The sequence below is a fragment of the Balaenoptera physalus genome (genome assembly GCF_965194825.1).
Source record: "Balaenoptera physalus genome assembly, chromosome: 1".
NCBI lineage: Eukaryota > Metazoa > Chordata > Mammalia > Artiodactyla > Balaenopteridae > Balaenoptera > Balaenoptera physalus.
This window is the reverse complement of record NC_138882.1, coordinates 17,082,702-17,105,372: the sequence shown is the minus strand read 5'-3', so window position 1 is coordinate 17,105,372 and position 22,671 is coordinate 17,082,702. Positions and strand designations below refer to the sequence as shown.

At 38.2% G+C, this 22,671-nt stretch overlaps 1 protein-coding gene across 1 annotated transcript in view; it reads right to left on the bottom strand.

Annotated features, from left to right (window-relative positions):
• Nucleotides 1-22,671, bottom strand: part of LOC309644475 (uncharacterized protein) — a 117,657-nt gene that overhangs the window by 62,379 nt on the left and 32,607 nt on the right. The window contains exons 5-6 of the mRNA XM_082428212.1: nt 11,764-20,398; nt 11,007-11,260 (exon numbers count right to left, since the gene is read on the bottom strand). The gene's annotated coding sequence lies outside the window, so the exon portion shown is untranslated. The remainder of the gene's footprint in view (nt 1-11,006; nt 11,261-11,763; nt 20,399-22,671) is intronic.

The window sequence follows — 22,671 nt, the reverse complement described above, 5'->3', positions numbered from 1 at the left end:
TACAAGGAACTTTTAAGCAGTTGTCAAAAAAGGAGGCAAGGTCTGAGGCTGTCCAGAAGGCAGAAAAGCAAATTATCGGTGACACGCTATGGAAACAACTGCAAATACGGCCTTTGCCGTGTGGGGTGACCAGGACTCCCTGGTGGTGTTCCCCCAGTCCTCATGCCAGTGACTTCACATAACCACCTCTGGACAGCCTCCTCTCCGTGTTGTCACTACAAGGCTTAATATTTATTTAGCAACTACTGGTAGCAGGTGCTGTATTAGATTGCTGGGGCTGCAGTAGCAAAGTACCACAGGCAGGGTGGCTGAAACAACAGAAATTTATTTTCTCGCAATTCTGGACCCTAGAAGTCGAGGTCAAGGATTTGGCAGGTCGTGCTCTTTGTCTTTTAGATGACTGTGTTCTCCTCTCTCTGTCTTCACATGGTCTTTCCTTTGCAAGTGTCTGTACCCTAATTTCCTCTGCTTATAAGGACACTATTTGTCTTGGATGAGGGCCCACCCAAATGAACTCAGTTCAACTTAACTACCTCTTTAAAAAACCTTATCTCCAAATACAGTCACATTCTGGGGTGTCAGGGGTTAGAACTTCAACATATGAGTTTGGTGAGTGGGGCACAATTCAGCCTGTAATATTGTGATTTAGATAAGAAATATGTATTTGGTCTTTACCCCTGTTTCTGGGACAGAGCTCCTAAAACACTGGGAATTTCCTAAACGATGAGAACAATTAAAATATCTTTTGTCATGCTAATGAGGTGACTAGTGCAATGCCCCTAGGTCACCTAAGGCTAGGGGATGGTCACCAGAGGAACCAACCATGTGATGAGAAGGTTGGAACTTTCAGTCCTCCCTCAGCCTTCCCTCCCACACCCAGGGAAGGGAAAGGCTCTAGAGATTGAGTTCAGTCCCCTTTGGCTGATGATTTAATCAGTCATGCCTATGTAATAAAGCCTCTCTAAAACCCCCAAAGAACGGGGTTCAGAGAGCCTCCGGGTTGGTGAATACTTGGAGATGCGGGGAAGAGTGGTGTGCTCAGAGACAGCATGGAAACTCCCCACCCTTTCCCTACCTTGCCCTATGCATCTCTTCCATCTGGCTGTTCCCGAGTTATATCCTTTTAAAATAAACTGGTGACCTAGTAAGTAAAATGTTTCTCTGAGTTCTGTGAAGCACTCCGGCAAATTAATCAAACCCCAAGGAGGGGGTAGTTGGAGCCTCTTGTCTCTAACTTATGGGTCAGAAGCACAGGTGATAACGTGCGTGGGCTTTGTAACTGGCCTCTAAAGAAGGAGCAGTGGGGAGGGGCTCTGAGCCTTTACCCTGTGGAATCCGATGCCATCTCTGGGTAAAAAGTGTTAGAACTGAGTTGAATTGTTGGATACCCAGCTTGGATATCCAAGATTTGCTTGGTGGTACAGGGCAGGGGGAATACCCCAAAACACACCTTCCCACACGCGGGAACTGGTGACCAGAACTTTTACAGCCCATATCGAGTGCTTTACCCCATGTTCCAAGATCAACTTTCTTTATCACAATTTAAAAATTTGGGAATGGGAGGATGAATTAGTTGCCCAAAGTTGCAACTGATTCTAAATGCTGAATCTAAATTCTAAATGCTGAATTTAAATTCAAGTTGCATGGACTCCACTGTTTCACGCTGGTAACCAACTAAGAGAGTCTCCATTGCATTCAAGGCACTGACTGTATAGATTGAAGACCACTTGATATAAATAATGACTCATTAGACTTCCTATTTGCATTTTCAAGCAACTGCTCTGATTTCTGAGCTAGGCAGGATTAGAATCTTGTCACCAATATCTTTTCCTGCAAATCTCTGCCCTGCTCATGGATATGGTTACTCTATCTTAACCTCTTCTTCTGGCCCCCGTCCTTTACCCCAAATTTCCCATTATCTTAGCAAAGACAACTTGGAATCTTTTTTATGGTAAGTGCTTTTAAGGAACGTATTCCATTTCTCTCTTGTATGAATCCATTTCTCTCTTGTATGAACCCATTTCTATTCCTGTTCTTCCTTTATTTTAAGGGACATGGAAACTGTATTGCTCACAATGTCCTCTCTTCTGGTGCAAGTCTGAAAATTTTCTTTCATTATCATTTATATACTGTACTTAGCAGAGCCAAAAATACACAAAGACCAAGGCCAGACTTGTAACACCCATTAACATGAATACTAACATTGGACAAATAAGAGGCAGTAAATGAATGTCAGTGAGCTATAAAATACATGATAGTGAAACAGTCCTTTCAGCCACCTTTTATAGACAGAAGCTGGCCACCAGAAGATGTATTGGCCTAATAAATCAATGGGAAGGAATTTCAAATGGATAAATCAATACTTAAGCAGTCAGAGAATCCTACAGGTGTATGACAATGACCCACTGGGATCTTTAAACCTCAGCCAGAAGATTTAGTCAAGATAGTCTATAATGATAGATTAACTGAAATGATAAATACCTCTGTGGAGGAAGCTTGTATTGTTTGCATTTTTCTCCAAACCACCCTTTACATAATGGCAATATAAACTGAGTTTTTAAAATATGAAAGAATGGTTTCCTAAGAGAGTACAGTTGTAAATCCATACACCTGGGGCGGGTCGCCAAGGAATAAGGTCATTTGCATAAGTACTTTCAGGTGTGACTAGTTCGCTACAAAATTAGGCCAGTTAGCATTTGCATTTTACAGATGTGCAATCATGTACAGGCTGTGGCTGAGAACGTATACTAATCCCTTCTTTCTGGAATATACCATGGCAACATATGTAAAAATACTAATAGCATTTCACTGGCTATTTTATCTCTAGGAAGCTAACCTAAGAAAGCAATGTGATGTTGATAAAGATGTTCACTTCATTGTTATTTATAATGTAAAGGATCAGAATATCTTCCTAAATGTCCATCGGTAAGAGAGTATTTAACAATGATACATCCATAAAAAATATTAATATGCATATAGTAAAGAGATATTGCCAAGTAAATTTAATAATATGAGAAAATGCTTACAATTTAAAGAAAGATTTAAAAACAGGTTATGAGACTATATTTTATACATGATATGATCATAATTATGTTTTAAAATTATTAGAAGATACATCAATTAAAATATAATCCTTGAGTTGTCTGTCTTCATATTATCCTATATTTTTCCAAGTTTTCTATAAGAATCTGAATTATTTTTATAATCAGAAAAAACCCTTATTTTAGTTCTTTTCCATTGATCTCTTAATTCCACTTCAGAGACTCTATCTTAAAGATATACTCCAAAATATTTTTTAAAAATCATTAAATCAAAAAACATGATTGCCAGTGGGAAAAAATAAAAACTTCCTAAATGTCTGACAGTAGGTTGAGTAAAAAGATTATAATATAGTTACATGATAAGATATTAGAAAGCCACTAAAATTACAATTTTGTGAGCTTTTGACAATACAAACCATATATATTAATGTTAAGTAAACAATTACTATATAATATTGTATATATGGTATAAATAGTCATAATTGTAATAACAAATGTTCCAAAATGCTAACTGTGGTTTAATCTTTGAATGGTAAAACTATCAAGGTATATTTATTTTTATTACTTTATTTTTCAAATGTTCAAACACATATGTATCTAACATTTATAACTGGATACTAATAAATGAAATTTTATCATTTAAAAACCTTTCTCTGGGGCTTCGCTGGTGGTGCAGTGGTTGGGAATCCGCCTGCCAGTGCAGGGGACACGGGTTCGAGCCCTGGTCCCAGAGGATCCCACATGCCGCAAATCAGCTGGTCCCGTGTGCCACGGCTACTGAGCCTGCGCTCTGGAGCCCGCGGGCCACAACTACTGAGCCCACGTGCCACAACTGCTGAAGCCCGTGCGCCTGGAGCCCATGCTCCGAAACGGGAGAGGCCACCGCAGTGAGAAGCCCGTGCACCACAACGAAGAGCAGCCCCTGCTCGCCGCAACTAGAGAAAGCCCGCGCACGGCAACAAAGACCCAACGCAACTAAAAATAAGTAATAAATAAAACTTAAAAAAAATAAAAATAAAAAAAACTAAAAACCTTTCTTTGGGTATTAGTCCACTGTTTGGCATTGTCTTTCCTGCATAAATCACACCCGTAATGTACTCTCCAAGACTTACATTTCATTGAAAATGATAAAAACTTAAAGACAATTGTGATGCAGTCTGATTGTAGAAAACTTCTAGATTTTCATAATTTTCCCCACTCTTTTAATGTTATCTTTCCTCCTTTTTAATCTACATTTTTCGTGACTTGCCTTCATTAAGTCTTCTAAAGAATTAACTTAGTTTTTTTTTAAGAAAGAACTCTTTCTGTCACTAATATTTAATCCATTTTCATAATACTTAATTACTTTCTGTTGATAACGTCAAGTTCAACTGGTATAACACAGGTTTGGGAACAGACACGACTAACTCTTGGTGAGCATCCGACTCAGCTGGGAAGTGAAGATGCTGTAGCATATCAGAGAGTAGCTCAAGCCTTTATGGAGATCAGGTGCGGTGGGCAACAGCATGTTTACAGGGAAGCAGGGAGCATGAATTAAATTGGCCACTGAAGGGGCATGCTCATTGAATGTTTAGTCCCAGTGCTAGATACTATATGATAGGATACTATATGATATTATACTATGTATTAATACTATAGATACAATAAAGATGGCTAAGACTCATGCACTGTTTAGTTATCATCTCCCATTGACACCTGAGGTCAGGCTGAAGCCCCTTCACTTGCTCACTCCTATGATTGAGCAACATATGTGAGCCTCCTCTGAGACTATTTTAAATTTAAGAATGAAATTGGAAATAAATGAAGAGATGCTCACCTAATTAGTCATTAGAGAAATACAAATTAAAACCCAGTGAGATACCACTACCCACCTGTTAAGATAATTACATTATTTAAAAACCTGACAATATCAAATGCTGGTGATGTGTAACTACTGGAATTTTCATACATTGCTAGTGGGAATGCAAAATGGTACAGCTGCTTTGGAAAACAGTTGGCAGTTTTATACAAAATTAAACATATACTTACTATATGACTCAGCAAGTCCACTCCTAGGTATTTTACGAAGAGAAATAGAAATGTAAGTCTATATGAAAATATGTATTTAAATGTTTGTAGTGACTTTATTCATAGCAGTCCCAAATCAACACAATTATCCATCATCTGTGAGTGGATAAACAAGCTGTGGTATATCCATACAACAGAATACTACTCTGATCTTAAAAGGAAAGAATTAACTGACACATGAATATCAAATGAATTATACTAAGTGAAGGAAGCCAGACTCAAGTAAGGGCCGACTTATGTGACATTCTAGAAGAGGTGAACCATCAGAACATTGATCTGGTTTCTTGGGGTTTCAACAGGAGATGGAAGAAGAGACAGACAGAGACAGAGACAGAGAGACAGAGAAGGAGAGGGAGAGAGAGGAGGGGGAGAGAGATCTGAATTGGTATCCCATTAATCGCAGCAATTTTTCTACTTCAGGTTCATCTATCAATAAAATGATGCTTAAGACTAAACTCTACATTCCTTTTAGAGTCCTAAATGAGCCTCAAGGGAATATGGGAAGCATACTTGTTTTATAACCAGGGAGGCTGAGTTACACTTCATCCAAGAAGCTACGTAGGATGTAGCTTTAATCTCTTTTTTAGGGGAGAAATTAATGGCCTAGTCTTTTAGAGCGTGAATAACTAAGAAAGTTTTGAATTTCTAGGCTCTTTGGAGGGTTGGGTCTGATAGGTTAAATACCGACTAAATAAAGGGTAAAAGTTACAGAGTTACTAATAGGCTGATTAAAGACTCCATGGTTACTAAATAAATTTAATTTTGCCAGGTGAATTTTAGACATATATTTTATTACTAGACAAGTAACTAATACTAGTATTTTAAATTTTTTTTAAAACTTAAAAAGTGTAATTACTAAAGTCATCCTGAATGTATTCTCATTGTAAAAAAAATCTAAAGATGTAGAGATCACCTTCTCGACCTCACCCCACCAACTGAGTCTGGTTTGCAGAGGCTACCACTGTTAGCAGGAGATCGTGTATCGTTCTAGGTTTGCCCTTTGTGTTTTCAAATACATGTTTGTATTTGTGAGTGCATTATTTAATATTTATGTACCCTTTTACTTCTTTTTACATAAATGTACACATTTATACAAATGCATATGTAAGTCTGTTTTGTTTATGTCTCTTAATATTGATGATATTGAGCAGGATGCATTGTTACCCAACACACTTGTAACCGTTGACAATGTGCTGTGGATGTATTTCTGTCACTGTACATAGATTTCTCCCATTCTTTTAAACTATGTATAGTTTTTTATAGTGTGGTTATATTATAATTTTTATTTGTAAGTTACTAGTTTTATCTGAAAAATTAGTATGTGAACATGATAAAACAAATTTCAAACAGTACAAAATGTAATTGATGGAAAGGGAGTCTTCCTCTCACTCCAGACCCTGATAGATTTATAGTCTTCTTATCAGATCCCTGTGTAAACATGCAAAGGCATCCCATGAATATATAATAATATATATATACACACACACATAAACATATACATATATCCACACATATGTGGATGTGATATGCTTTATATATAGCATTGTATCCGTGGTATACTTCCTTTTCTGTGAAAAATACTTGTGTGTGTATATGTATGTGTAGTGTGTAGGGTATCACATATGTTATATAAATATATAGTTTATTGTATAAATATAACAAATATTATATATAATCCTTTTGAAAACTAGAGTATACACTATACCCTCTGAACTTTGCTTTCATTAGTAATGTATCTTGCAACTTGTTCGATATTAGCACATATAGATACATCTCATTCTTTCATACAACTACATAATATTTTCATACAGATATATCAACATTTATTCTATTCTCTTCCAATGAATGGACATATGTGGTGTTCCCCATCTTCTTCTATAACATGTAACATTCCAGTGATTTTTTTGAAATTACAATGTTGCATATGTGAATAAAAATTCCTAGAGGGGCCATAATTTATGCACCCATTCTTCTACTGACATTTGGTTAATTCCAATATTTTATTATAAAAGTGCTCCAGCATACATCCCTCCACATAGTTCTTAGTGTACATGTATGACTATTGCTTTAGGGAAAATATCAGAGTTGGAATTGTGGAAGCTTCATTAAAATTTAATTTAAATAGATACTTTCAATTTGTCCTCCAAAATAACTATTGCTCCCACCAACAGGAAATGAACAAGTTTTACCCATACACTTGTCATCACATAAAATATTTTTTGATAACTTGATGAATGGAAAAAAATGATCTTTAATGATAGTTTTCATTTTAATCTTCCTAACTTCTGATGCATTTGAACATGTTTTCATGTGTTTATGTTATTTGGAATTTTATTTTCTGTAAGTCATTTGTTCCTGTACTTAGACTAAGTTTTAGTGAGTTGTTTGCTTTTTGTTGCTACATAGAAATTCTTCACATATTTTGGATATTGTTACTCTGTATTATGTATACATTGTAAATATGTTTTCCCAGCTTTGCTATGATTTCTTTTAACACAGAGGTTTTAAGATTTTGATTTAGTCAAATTCACCCACTTTTTCCTTTATAGATTTTTATTTTATGTCTCATTTAAGAATGTCTTCTGTACATTCTCCTCCTTTATTTACTTCTAACACTTTTCTTTTTAACTGTTACTGCTTTAATCCATCTGTAACTTATTTTTGTGGGTCATGTGAGGTAATGATCTAACTTTTTTTAAATGGACAGCTAATCTTCCAACACAATTTGTTGATATACACTTTCCACATCGACCTAAAATTCTACCACTATTATATATTTCCACGCATACATGTGTCTGTTTCTGAATTCCCTCTGCTGTTTCACTGATCTATATTTTCCTGAACCAATACCAATGGTGTTGTAATTACTAAGCTTTTAAAAAATATTCTGAAATCGGCTGCATGTCTTTACACTAACAATAAAGTATCAGAAAAGGAATGTAAAAAAAATACCTTTTAAAATTGCACCCCCAAAAATAAAATATCTAGGAATAAACCTGACCAAGGAGGTGAAAAACTTGTACACTGAGAACTATAAAACGTTAATAAAGGAAATTGAAGATGATTCAAAGAAATGGAAAGATATACCATGCTCTTGGATTGGAAGAATTAATATTGTTAAAATGGCCATACTACCCAAAGCAATCTACAGATTCAGTGTGACCCCTATCAAATTACCCGTGGCATTTTCCACAGAACTAGAACAAATAATCCTAAAATTTATATGGAACCATAAAAGACCCAGACTTGCTAAAGCAATCCTGAAGAAAAAGAACAAAGCAGTAGGCATAATGATCCCAGACTTCAGACAATACTACAAAGTTACAGTAATCAAAACAGCATGGTATTGGCACAAAAGCAGACATATGGATGAATGGTACAGAATAGAGAGCCCAGAAATAAACCCATACACCTACAGTCAATTAATCTTTGACAAAGAAGGCAAGAATATACAATGGAAAAAAGACAGTCTCTTCAGCCAGTGGTGTTGGGAAAGTTGGACAGCTGCATGTAAATCAATGAAGTTATGGCACACCCTCACACCATACACAAAAATAAACTCAAAATGGCTTAAAGACTTAAACATAAGACATGACACCATAAAACTCCTGGAAGAGATCACAGGCAAAACATTCTCCGACATAAATCGTACCAATGTTTTCTTAGGTCAGTCTCCCAAGGCAATAGAAATAAACACAAAAATAAACAAATGGAACCTAATCAAACTTACAAGCTTCTGCACAGAAAAGGAAACCATAAACAAAACGAAAAGACAATCTACAGACTGGGAGAAAATATTTGCAAGTGATGCGACCAACAAGGGCTTAATTTCCAAAATATACAAACTGCTCATACAACTCAACAACAAAAGAATGAACAACCCAATTGAAAAATGGGCAGAAGACTTAAATAGACATTTCTCCAGAGAAGAAATACAAATGGCCAATAGGCACATGAAAAGATGCTTAACATTGCTAATTATTAGAGAAATACAAATCAAAACTACAATGAGGTACCACCTCATACTGGTCAGAATGGCCATCATTAAAATGTCTACAAATAATAAATGCTGGAGAGGGTCTGGAGAAAAAAGGAACCCTCCTACACTGTTGGTGGGAATGTAAATTGATACAGCCATTATGGAGAACAGTATGGAGGTTCCTCAGGAAACTTAAAATAGAATTACCATATGATCTAGCAATCCCACTTCTGGGCATATATCCAGAGAAAACTATAATTCAAAAGGACACATGTACCCAATGTTCATTGCATCACTCTTTACAATATCCAAGACATGGAAGCAATCTAAGTGTCCATCGACAGATGAATGGATAAAGAAGATGCAGTACATATATACAATGGAATACTACTCAGCCATAAAAAAGAAGGAAATCATGCCATTTGCAGCAACATGGATGCAACTCGAGATTATCATACTAAGAGAAGTAAGTCAGACAGAGAAAGACAAACACCATATGATGTCACTTATATGTGGATTGTAAAATATGACACAAATGAACCTATCTATGAAACAGAAGCAGACTCAGGGAGATAGAGAACAGACTAGTGGTTGCCAATGGGGAGGGTGTTGGGGATGGATGGAGTGGGAGGTTGGGGTCAGCAGACGTAAACTATTAAATACAGAATGGATAAACAACAAGGTCCTACTGTATAGCACAGGGAACTATATTCAATATCCTATGATAAACCATAATGGAAAAGAATATAAAAAAAATGAATCTATCACTTTGCTGTACAGCAGACATTAACACAACATTGTAAATCAACTATACTTCAATAAAAAATTTAATAAAAAATATTATGAGATCAGGTAAAAGAAGTTGCTGCCCTTTCCCTCCAAAATATTCTACTTAAAAAATTCTTGGTTTTTCTTTTGCATTTTCTCTCTTTCATATGAATTACAGAGTTAACCTATCAAATATCATTTAACAAACCTTACTGATATATTAATTGGAGTTGCCTTGGATTTAAGGAATAATTACAGAGAGTATTGTCAGCATTTAAACAGCAAATTATTCCACATAATCATAATTTTTAAGAATGTGGGTAAAGAATTTCCATATTAGTTGTGGAAAAATATATGATCAGGTTTATACTTGTATTCTTTCATTTTGTACTCCATCTTTCAGTAAACTTTTCAACACAGTTCTACATGCTTCTCACCCATAATAGCCACTGAGTAGGAATCAATTATAATGCAACTTTATTTTCAACTAGAAATGAGTCTGGGAAAACAGACTTGTAACTACCAGTTCAAAACTGGTCTACTTTTCCTTGTTGCTCCAGTGCTTAACAAAATATCTGTATTATCAGTTTACTGGGAGTTGAACTCAAAGACATATGTTTTCCCAGCCTTGTACCGGAAAAACCTATTAATCTAGACTTCACTATTTTAGGATTTGGTGGTAATTCAGCTTTAGCTGGACAGATGATTCACTTTTGCCCTACTTAAAAAGAAAGGTTTACTTAGCAAATTAATAGTGTAAATAGACAGTGAGCATGTTTAAGCTACTTGGAACACTGTTTTTAAGGGCTTTAGCAAATTAATTTTATGCAAATAGTGTTGTTAATGCTATTGCCGCTAATCTGTTCATTAAAGCCAGAGGGAGCCAACTTTATTTTGGCAATTAGTTGAAGTTACTCTATGTATTAAAAAGCACTAAACTGCATTTCTCTTAAAATGTACTATAAATTTAGACTTTTCATGAATTTAGACTTTCCCCCGTGACGCAGTATGAAATGATGAGCTCGGAATTTTGTCTTTGGTGGTTGGGGGGAGCTGGCACTGCTGGGAACTATTAACATAAAGTATCACAAGTCCTTTGACTTCAGGAAAAATGTATTTGGTCAGCTCATACCTGTAATTCAAAGACTCACCTGGCGGGAAGAGTATTGTCCCTCTGACCGAAAGAAGCAAGGAGACTGTGTTGGTCTGTCTTTCAAAGACAGAGAAGAATTGCCATGACTTAATCAGACAATGATGCGCCCTGATCCATTATCAAATGTCAGGCTGCTGTTGCAGTCAAATTCTTTCCCTGCTCCAGAAACGCCATGTTGTCTGATAGTGTTTGGAACGAGAGACATAGCAGGTGGCGACTATCGATGTGACCTTTTGGGTTATCTCCAGGACACTGAGTGCATTTAAAGGGATAAAGTTGACATTTGTGGTTATGATCATTCATAGTCTTGTCATCTGTCCATTGATCTAAGACACTGGTTACATCAATGTCTAGAAGCCCAGTGATAAATGTGACATCTGACTGATCGGCCAAAGCTCCAGTGAATTTTGCCATTTATTATTATAATTATTGTTGAGTCAATTTTTCTTTCCCCATTTATGGGGGTGTAGGGTAGTGAGCTGTCAAAAAGAAAGACATAGCTGCCTAATGTCATGGCAAGCTATAGGCAATATTGGGTCTTTCAGCACCCATACCTGCTTCCTCTTCTGTTTCCTCCATAACACAATTTTTCAAATGATTAAACTTATGATATTTTTTTGGTGGGGAGGTCACATTGTACCAGATGCTTTATATACTTTATTTTCTTTTTATTCCCAGGTGTATTTGTTACCTATTGCTGTGTAACAAATTATCCCCAGTTTAGTGGCTTTATACAACAAACATTTATTACTAACCTGTGTCTGTGGTCAGGAATCCTGATGCAGCTGAATGGACACCTCTGCCCAGGATTCCTCAAAAGACTGCAGTCAAGATGTCAGCCCAGAAGCTCTGACAAGGCTCTACTCCAGGGGACAGCTTGGGGCAGATCTGTTTCCAGACTCACTCACATGGCTGTTGGCAGCCTCTGCTCCTTCCTGACTGTTGGCTGGAGACATCGGTTCCTCACCACATGGCCCTCTCCACAGGGTAGCTCACAAGAAGACAGCTGGCTTCCCTTACAGCAGTGAGCTAGCAAGAGAATGAGAGTTCAAGTTGGAGATGGGAACCACAGTCTCTGTAACCTAAACTCAGGAGTGACAACCGCTAACTTTGTGAGAAGTGAATCACTAGGTCCAGCCCACACTCAAGAGAAGGGATCATGTAAAATTGAATACCATGAGGCAAGACTCATTCAGGACCATTTTAGAGGCTGCTTTCAATGCTAGGGTAAATGGATAAGGTAGGTATCACATAGGTGTTTTAGAGATAAGGCATCTGAGATTTCCAGCTACTTGTGTAAGAATACATAGCTAATATTCTGGAACAGAGATTTGAATCAGATCATTCTGCTGCTCTCCATGCCTTTAATCACTTCGTAATACTACCTCTCCAGATTAGGGACATACTACTCATCCTCAGGTGTGCCAGAAAACAAGTCCTGCTTGTCTCAGGAAAAAGGTAAAATAAACACATTCTGGCTGCTAAGACTTACTCCCAGGACCAAAGTACTAAAGTTTTAAAATCAAACCTTCAGGAGTTTGGGGTTAACATATATACACTACTATATGTAAAATAGATAATCAACAAAGAGCTACTGTATAGCACAGGGAACTCTACTCAATATCCTGTCATAACCTAAATGGGAAAAGAATCTGAAAAAGAATGGATATATGTATATGTAATATAACTGAAACACTTTTCTGTACACCTGAAACTAGCACAACATTGTAAATCAACTATACCCCAATATAAAATAAAAATTAAATTAAAAAAAATTAAAAAATTAAATCAAATCAAACCTTTAGAGTTTAACATAACTGACTTTGCTCCACCACTGGCTTTATCACTCACTAGCTCTGTGATTTTTATTCATGATTCTTAATATCTCTGATCTTCATTTTTTTCTAATATACCAAACTAAAATAAAATCACCTATTTCATAGAACTCTTTAAGATCAAAGGAGATAATATGTGTAAATGATACCTAATCTATACCTAATATAGATACTTTAATATATATATATGCCTAGTGTATAACTGGTGCTCAAATAGTTTCCTTGTTCCCCATACCCCATCCTACTGTGATCATTCAACAGACAGAAACATTAGTATTTTCTTTAAACAAAGGAGCTTTTCTTGAGCTATAAAAATCACTTAGATGGCTACCATTGCCTATGCATACCGTCAAACCTTTAAAGACATTCCATTCCATTGGTGAGAATTTTAAACTTCTTCACCGAAAACCTTCACTCACAGTTGTAGACATATGCTAAGGCACCAGGATGGGAGAGAGTTGGAGACTGTACTAGCATTAGCTGGGTCATATATAAGGGTTGGTGCCTATGGAGGAGAAAGGTGTTCTAGATGAGAAATTAATCTTAATTTTAGTGTTGTTTTTGTCTCCCTCTCCCCCATGTATCTCTGGATTGAATCCCATGAATTGAATACCCCTGCAGTTAAGACAGAAACACATGTCCTACCCCATCCCATACTTTTCTCATGTCTACCCCAGTCTACTGTTATACTGAATTCTTCTGATTCTTACTGAACCCATAAAATCCAGTTCTTTGTGATACAACTCTGCTGTTCCCAATGTCACAAATCATTCCAAAGGCCAGACTCACAAAACACCAAAGGTGTGGAAGTGAATGAATATAGAGGAGCAATTTCTGTTTCCTCTTTTTCTATATACTTTTTGTGAGCACAGACATTTCTTGGAGATATTTTGTTACCAAACATTTGATAGAGTGTATTTCGTTCTGCAGCTTACCTAAAAATGAGAATGTTGTTGGTGCTGGATGGTTTCACACACCTAAGTGTTAGGAGATTAGCTGCAATGTATCCTTGGGCAGCTTATGATCATTGATTTTTTTCTTAAGCTGGTTTTTCAGGGGAAATCGTGGTCGGCTCCATTGTCCCCACCGACTTATGGACAACAGACACCTTGTGCGTTTTTAAATGGGACTTGAGTACTAACTCATGTCTTCTTCAAACTGTCATGAATGCAACACTAATTAAATCAGATTAACTGTCATTTATAAAGCAACTACTATGTGAAAAGCTCTGGGCTAAATATTTTCATCTGTATTATTTAATACTCACATCAACCCTATGAATTATTATTATCATTTTTTAAATTCAGGGGATAAGCTTAAGGAGATTAAATAATTTTCCCAAGGTTATGTGGATAGCAATTTACAGAGCCAAGATTAGAACTTATATCTTCTGACTCCAAGTAAAATGCTCTTTCTATTCTATGTCAAACTTGGAAAGTGTGGCCCCATTTTTTAATGTTTCCCGTTAATTACATAGGAAAAGTATATTTCAGATGACATTGATTCTTCATTCATATTCCAAGGAAGTCCTTTTAGAAGTCTTATTGTTTTGCAGGAGAGCAATAGGAACTTCTATTTTAAATTTCAAGTACTCTGCCAATTTCCTTACCCAAATTGCCTGCCATCAAAACCACAAGATTAGCATTCAAGGGTGAAGCGTTCTCTAGGATTGGAATCAGTCATGGCTGGGAAAAAGAAAACATAGCCAACTCTTGACTAACTAAGATAAGAGGGGATAGGGATGGTGTGCATAAGTGAAGTCTGTAATGAATCCTAATTTTTAAAAAATTTTAACTACTAGTTTCAAGCATTTTCTTAAAAAAAAATTTGTTTCCTCAGTTCCACTAAGAAGAAGCAAAATTAAATATTATATCAGTTAGAATGAGGTTCAGCTCTGGTGAAGAGTACACCCAAAATGGTGAGTTAAACAGTTAATTTCTCTCTCATATAAAAACAATCTGGAGATGGCCAGCCCAGGAGCAAGATGGTGGCTCCAGGTCATCAAGACCCAGCCTTCCCTTGGAAGCTATACTGCAGCATCCCTAGAGCGTGGCCTTTGTGCCTCTGTCCAAGATGGCTCTGGGCAACAACCATCAGAGACACATTTCAAGCAGCAGGATGGAAGACAAGAGGGGTAGAACTTTACCTTCCTTGTAAAGAGACTTCCCAGAAATCTCACAGGACACTGCCCCCTATACCAAGGTGAGCAGCATTAACCCCATGGGAAGCTGGGAAATGTAGTTTTAAATGAAGGTGCCAATATGTCTGACTGAAAATAAAGGTCCCATTAATTTGAGAGAGAAACCGAGGATATATCATTGGTGGCAATGAAAAAATCTACCTTAGAATTTCATCTACTTTTAATTTCAAGGGGTACACAAAATTAATGATGTCTGATGAAGTGATCAAAAAGCTGGCAATCAGAAGGAGATGCCTCAAAGACAATGTGTGTATCACCTCCTGGATAACCAAAAATAGAATGCAAACTCCCCATATTTAATAACTTTCACTATTGGAAAGTGTGGAGATAAAATTTTGCACAGAACAAGGACAGCCAAACCTGATGATCCAATAGACTTTGGCAATAACAGATCTATGTAGAAGAGAGGGATCATTTCCCCGATGAAAACCTCAAAAGTCTGTCCCCAAACATCTCAGCTTTCAGTACAAGCCTATATGGGCTGGGCGTACACTAATTTACTGAAGCTAGGTTTGAATCTACTCAATCTTCAATCTATCTGTTGGTGTAATGAAAATTTTTTACCTGCTATATAAATTAGTACTTGCTTCAGTTGTCCAAAACCTATCTCTGTCAAGTTTCAAGTGCCCCTCTTTTGCGCCACTACCTAATGTTCTAGGCTGTAGTGAATCAGGTTTGGCTCTTTCTAGTTCGTTTGTGAGGAAAAATTCATGTACTGCCTCGCCCCACCCTGATACTTCACCCAGTCCTAGTGGGTCCTGGCATTCCCTTTCCCAAAGGAAAAGAGCATGTCTCCATTATTTTTTTTTAAATGCCCTCATTATCCCCAAACCAATCCCTCTTCCTTTCTCCATCAGTGTTTCTTTCCTGCTCCAACCGCTTTTTTTCCCCTCACTGACAATACCCTGACCACCACAGAAACTAGCAGTAATAGAATATCTGCTTGAATATAAGCATTCAAGACTTAACACTTACTAGTTTTTCTTGTCTTGGCTCAGCAGTACCTATGTGACATTTTATCTCCCTGGGCTTCAGTTAACTCAACTGTAAAATGAACGAGCTTGGGTTACATGTTCCTACGATCCCTTCCAGACCAGGAAAATTCAAGGATCCTGTGGCTCTACTGGCATAGGATCTGATAAAAATGTTGTCAGGAAATCCCATTCTTCTAACCTCAAAGTAGTGAACAGATACGTCTATTCCTAAAAGTGACACAGAGGCTCCACCTGCCCTCTGCTAACTGCTAATGGAAACCCAATTGTCTAGCCACCTTGAGGCCCTAAAGGGTGAAAAGAAATTGCTCCATGGTTGGACTTACACATAATCAATTCTCAATTAGCTGAACCAGGAAGGTATAATGGCATGGATAAATAAGGAATACAATTAATTAAAAATCACTCATATTTAGTTTCGGTAGTGTTGCACATTTTGTGGAGCACCGATTTCTGCATAATTTCATATTCTTCTGTCAAAAAATTACACATCTGTATATTCTGATGCATCAAGAAAAGAACTCAAGCTGGAAGAAACTAGCCAAGAAATGGCGGTAATTAATCCTCATGCAGGTAACTGAGAATGTAACTTTATCTACCATATTCTATCAAAAAGGACTTGGAGCGGTTGACCAAACTATATAGGACACCATGTATTTAAGAATTTATCTTATTCTGTTTAAACAAAACCTCGTGCCAGGGCAACTGACACATTCAGTGAGGTGTATTTGTCTTTGGGAAGTTTGCAACTAGTCAAGACGGACTCTTAGTATGTGCAAAACTTTTACAAATAAGGATAATAACAGCTCCCCTGCTGTATCAATAAATCACCACAGCTCCTATGTGAGGGACTGACAGCAGCTGTCAGTTCAGAGTTTCTTTGAAATGCCTTATAAATACCATCTAAAGAGCCAGATTGTTCTTTAACTGCCTTGTTATCCTAATGAAATCACTCTGCTTGCTAATCTTTGCTCCAGACACCACCAAGGTTGGGCCAAGGAAGCCCCATCTCCCCAAATGACTCTAAATACCAAGTTTGGATGACAGATTCATGATTGGATCTGCCTCCCCATTAATTTATTTGCAGGAGACACCTGTGCCAGTAACCTCGTTAGGGCTTGGAGCTTGTCCCTAGAAAGGCATGCCTTTCCTCTCACTGAACCCGCTTCCCATAATTCTTAATTACTCTCTATTGCCTGGTGGGGAAAAGGCACATGACATGGAAAATTTTATAGGGTCTAATCATTAACCAGCTCTGTTCTTGTGTGGAGTTCGAGTATTAGAGAAAAATGGTCTGTCTCAATCCCCCTAGCTACTTTCAAAATCATTGGCCAAAGGAATTTTCCACGTGCATTTTCTGCTTGAGAGCCGCTCCCTCAAAGATAACAGCAAACGCTTTCAGAGCCCTTAACTTTGTGTCAGGTGCTGCTCAAAGCCCTTCACGTAGAATTCATTTGATTCCCCAGCAACTCCATGACGGAAAATATTGTTATTATTCTAATTTTACAGATAAGAAAACTGAGTCACAGGGAAGTGTCACTTGGCCAGGTGGTAGAGCCAGGATTCACAGCCAAGGCGTCTGGCTCTTATAATCATGCCCTTCCTCCTTTAGTAAAGAGACTTCATGAAAGAGAAAAACAACTTGTGAACGTAGCCTTCTTGTTTTTGAACATTTACCCAAGGCATATTGGGGATAAAGGGAGCTCTGAGATATCCCTCCAGCATCACAAAACCAAACTGATCAGCAGTAAATATTCCAACTTAATTCCAGCAGCTGAAAGTCTGTTTTATATATTAGCTCTTGCCCTCCAGTCCTGTGGTTCCCAAACTTGGTTGCACAGTGGAATCACCTGGAAAGCTTTAAAGAATCCTGAATCCCATTCCCCCTATCCCCCACTCTTCTGTCTACCTCTAGCTCTATTTATGTGTCTCTATCACCTACCTGTAGCTCTGTCTGTCTCTATTATCTATCTCTATGCATTATTCATCTCTCTATCTGTCTACCTATCTATTATGTATAATGACACACCGTCAGACCATGGTAATGCTATGAACCAAACTAAAAACGGGAAGAAGAATAGGGCTTGATGGAGGGAGGTGTCATTTTAAAGAGGGTGTCGCTTCTGAGGGGGTGATGTTTGAGCAGAACCTTAATTGAAGTGAGGCAGCAAGGCTTGCTGGTATCTGGCAGAGTTAATGTTCCAGGCAGAAGAACGAGTGCAAAGGCCCTGAGATGGGATGATACAAGCTTACTTTGAAGAACAGCAAGGAGCTCAGGGAGGTTCAAGTGCACTTGAGTGAGGTGGAGACCGGGAGGGAGGATGAGATTGAAGAGGTGGCCAGACACCGGATCATGGGAGGCCTTGGAGATCATGGTGAGGAGCCTGGATTTTACTCTGAGTGTATAGGAGCCCTTGGACTTTATCGAGCAGGAGAGTAGCATGACCTTACTTCCATTATAGAAAGATCACTCTGGCCGTGTGTGTGGGAGATGAACTGGGAAGAGCAAGTATAGAAGATGGGGACTAATGAGGAGGTGTATGAGGTGGTCCATGAGAAAGAGGCTGTTGACTTAGGTGGGGTGGGGTGAGAGGTGAAGGAGGGAGAAAGGATACGGGACTTGTTGACAGATTGGACACGGGGTGAGAGGGAAAATGGGGGGTTAAAGATGGCTCCTAGGGCATATGCCTGGAAAACTGGATAATATTTACAGAGGTTAAAAAAAAAAAAGAAGACCGGAGAGAGGATGATGATGGAGTGGGACCGGGAATCAAGAGTTCTGTTTAAGACACAGTAAGTGTGGTTTTCCTTTTAGACATCCAAGTGGGACTGTCAAGTGTAGAGTTTAATAATCAAGTCTGGAGCTCACGAAAGAAGTCAAGCATGGAGATAGAAATCTGGAATTCATCAGCATACAAATAGGTGATTTCTGAATGCTTTACAAGCCTCCTAAAGCACATTTTAAAAAATATATTCACTGCTGAACTATTTTGCTAATGTATATTTCTAAGTGCTTTAATCAAACTTAAATGTGACCCAAAACATTATGAATCATCTGTAGGCACCTAGATTCTCCTAGTTCCATCCCAACTTTGAAGTAAATATATTTCCCATTCAAGTTGCAACTCATTTTTTTCCATGTCAACTTCAAATTCTTTCCTTATCTCCTCTTATCTTTACTAGACTATTCCCGCTCCTTCCAAGTGGAATGATTTCGGAAGGGGATTTTCTTTTACAAAGACACTAAAATCCTTCTGTGTGAGTTGAACTATGAATGCCTGGGGATCGGGGTGGTTCAGTGAACTAATAACTGCCTCCTCACCTCTGGGATCCACGTTCTAATATAGCCTTTGATTAAAGTGGCTCTAAATCATCCTGATTATCATTGCCCTTATTATAAAGTGCGCACCACTCTAATTTGTGTCAAGATACTTTAAGAAGTTTTTTATCATTCATGCAACTGCCTGCCCATGAAATGCTCATTAGATTTGCTCTCTTACATCTTCTACATCTGAGTGCATATGTGTGAATGGCCCGATGAGAGAGAGGGATTTGGCCGCCATTTGTTTAATGAACAGACTATAAGTGGAAATGTACCTACTCCTCAAAATAGTCAAGGACCGTCTCTGCTTGACTATTTCCTCCTTCTCTTCCTCCTTTTCCTCCTCCTCTTCTCTTTTTTTTTTTTCCTGCATGAGGTATATTAAGTTGCTCTATGTTTTATTGCTAAAAAGGAAGCTCAAGAAACAGAAACTGACAACTATCTACCATTCCAATTCATTTCTAGACTATTTTCAAATTTGACCCAATCTTTGAGAGGAAGCAAAGATGTTGATGACAGATGAAAGACTGAAATTAATTCTAACTGAAATGAAAAATTATAGATATAGAGGTAAAGTCTTACACTGAGATTCAAAGATCAATGACATGAATGGAGCAAATAGGTGGAGTCTTGCTTGATAACTCTGAAAATATTTGGTGGGGGACATTAATTGGCCCAAGCTCTAAATGGGCTAATAGCATTGGAAAGCAGCTCGATAGCACCAAGAAACAAGCTTCATTAAGGAAAGCACAGTGCTCAGATCAAGGGATGCAAATGTCCATTTGGCCAAACTACATCTGGACTTTACTGGTACCACAAAACACTGACAAAATAGAATCACTGAATGAAAAATGATGATAGTAGTAAACAGTACTGCAAATCACATCATGTAAAAGTGGATGTCTTCAGCCTGTGGATGAAGTAGCAGTAGGGGTGGGGGACTTGGGGGAAGTTGGAGTGTGACAGTTGTCTTTACATATGTGAAGGACCATGCACAGAAGACGGCTTTGCCTCTGTTCAATCTCATCGTAGAGGACAGACCTAGAGACAAGGAGAAGAGGATGCACGGCTGTGGTGCTTAACCCCAGCTGCCCCTCACAATCATCTGTAGAGTTTTTAAGATGAAGATTCCTGGGCCTGGTTCTGATGAACCTAAGGGCAGGACAGGAATAAAGACGCAGACGTAGAGAATGGACTTGAGGACACGGGGAGGGGGAAGGGTAAGCTGGGACAAAGTGAGAGAGTAGCACTGACATATATACACTACCAAATGTAAAATAGATAGCTAGTGGGAAGCAGCTGCAGAGCACAGGGAGATCAGCTTGGTGCTTTGTGTCCACCTAGAGGGGTGGGATAGGGAGGGTGGGAGGGAGACGCCAAGGGAGGAGATATGGGGATATATGTATATGTATAACTGATTCACTTTGTTATACAGCAGAAACTAACACACCATTGTAAAGCAATTATACTCCAATAAAGATGTTAAAAAGTAAAAGATTCGTGGGCCTGGGACTTCCCTGGCGGTCCCGTGGTTAAGACTTTGCCTTCCAGCGCAGGGGGTGAGGGTGCTATCCCTGGTAAGATCCCACCTGCCTCGTGGCCAAAAAACCAAAACATAAAACAGAAGCAATATTGTAACAAATTCAGTGAAGACTTTAAAAATGGTCCACATCAAAAAAATATCTTCAAAAAAAAAAAAAGATTCCTGGGCCTGATCCTTATTGATTCTGATTCAATGGCTCTTAGGGGGGCCTGATAATCTGTAGTTCTGAAAGCATTTTATGGAGAACTGTGCTCACCATGGTTTGAGAACAACTCTAAGGAGGCAAATGTCACTTTAATATAAGAACTAATTTTCTAATAATTTCTGCTATTCCAACGCATTCACTGAAGTCAGTTTGCCCTGTGGAGGAAGTAAGCCCCTTATTATTAGAAATGTCCAAGTAGTCACTAAATAGTGAAGGGAAGATTTATCCTTTAAGAGCAGGTTGTGTTCAGTGACCTCAGAAGCCACTAGACACTTTAAGGCCCTCTAAGCTCTGTGAGGGCAGGAATGGTATGTGGATGCATTTCTCCCCAGGCTTTGGGACATTGTAGGTGCTCAAATACCTGCTAAGTATTAATGAATGAATGCATGCAAGTACCCTTCAGCCAGCAAGTTACAGGGAAAATTTTTTTTTTTTTTGATACCTATCATGTGGTTTGTTTGTATGTATTTATGTATTTATTTTGGCTGCGTTGGGTCTTCATTGCTGCGCACGGGCTTTCTCCAGTTGCGGTGAGCAGGGGCTACTCTTCGTTATGGTGCGCAGTCTTATTGCGGTGGCTTCTCTTGTTGTGGAGCACGGGCTCTAGGCACGCGGGCTCCAGTTGTGGCTCGGGGGCTGTAGAGCGCAGGCTTAGTAGTTGTGGCACACAGGCTTAGTTGCTCCGCAGCATGTGGGATCTTCCTGGACCAGGGCTCAAACCCATGTCCCCTGCATTGGCAGGCGGATTCTTAACCACTGTACCACCAGGGAAGTGGCCAGAATCTGATTAATGGAATCTGATAATGGAAAGTTCCAATATATAGACCCAATGTCAAAATCAGCTAAAACATAATATAAATTATGACATTATGACATGACAATACAACATGAAAATGGTTTTGCAAGACAGAAAATGAAACATAAAGTAATACAGACAACTGGTGCCATTTTGTAGCAGTATCTATGTCTATCACATCCCCCAGGCTCACAGCTAGCTTCAACTTCCACCCTCCAAGCCAGACTCCAGCTTTAATTTCTCTATTTGCTTGCTCTTTTGAGTTTCCAAGATTCTTAGTATCTGTTTCCTTCAGAAAAGGACTATACAGGGCTTAAAATTTTTTTTAAGCTCAAGATTCCTTGATTCTAGCTGGAAGAAACCACAACACTTTTTAGAACCAGAAAGATTTTCTCACCATCCACTATACCCACCATGTCTATTTCCACTTCTGTGATTTGTAACTGTTCTTTCTCCTTTCCACAAATCCAAATGTCACCCATCTTTTAAGATTCAACTCAAACTACACCTTTCTCATGGAATTTTCCTGGACAACTCCAGAATTTGCTAATCTCTCCTGTCTCTGAACTCCTATAATATTTGTATTCTAATCTCACCATTTGTAGCTTAACCAACTCCTTTCTAGAAATGTTGCCTAATAGCGTTGGAGAACCTTGGCTATATTATATTTATTGTTATTTTCTGGTGTTTGACCAAGACTGCACACAGCATATTTCCTCAGAAAATGCATGCTTGTTGATTTCATGTAAGATTAAGTGCATCAATCTGGT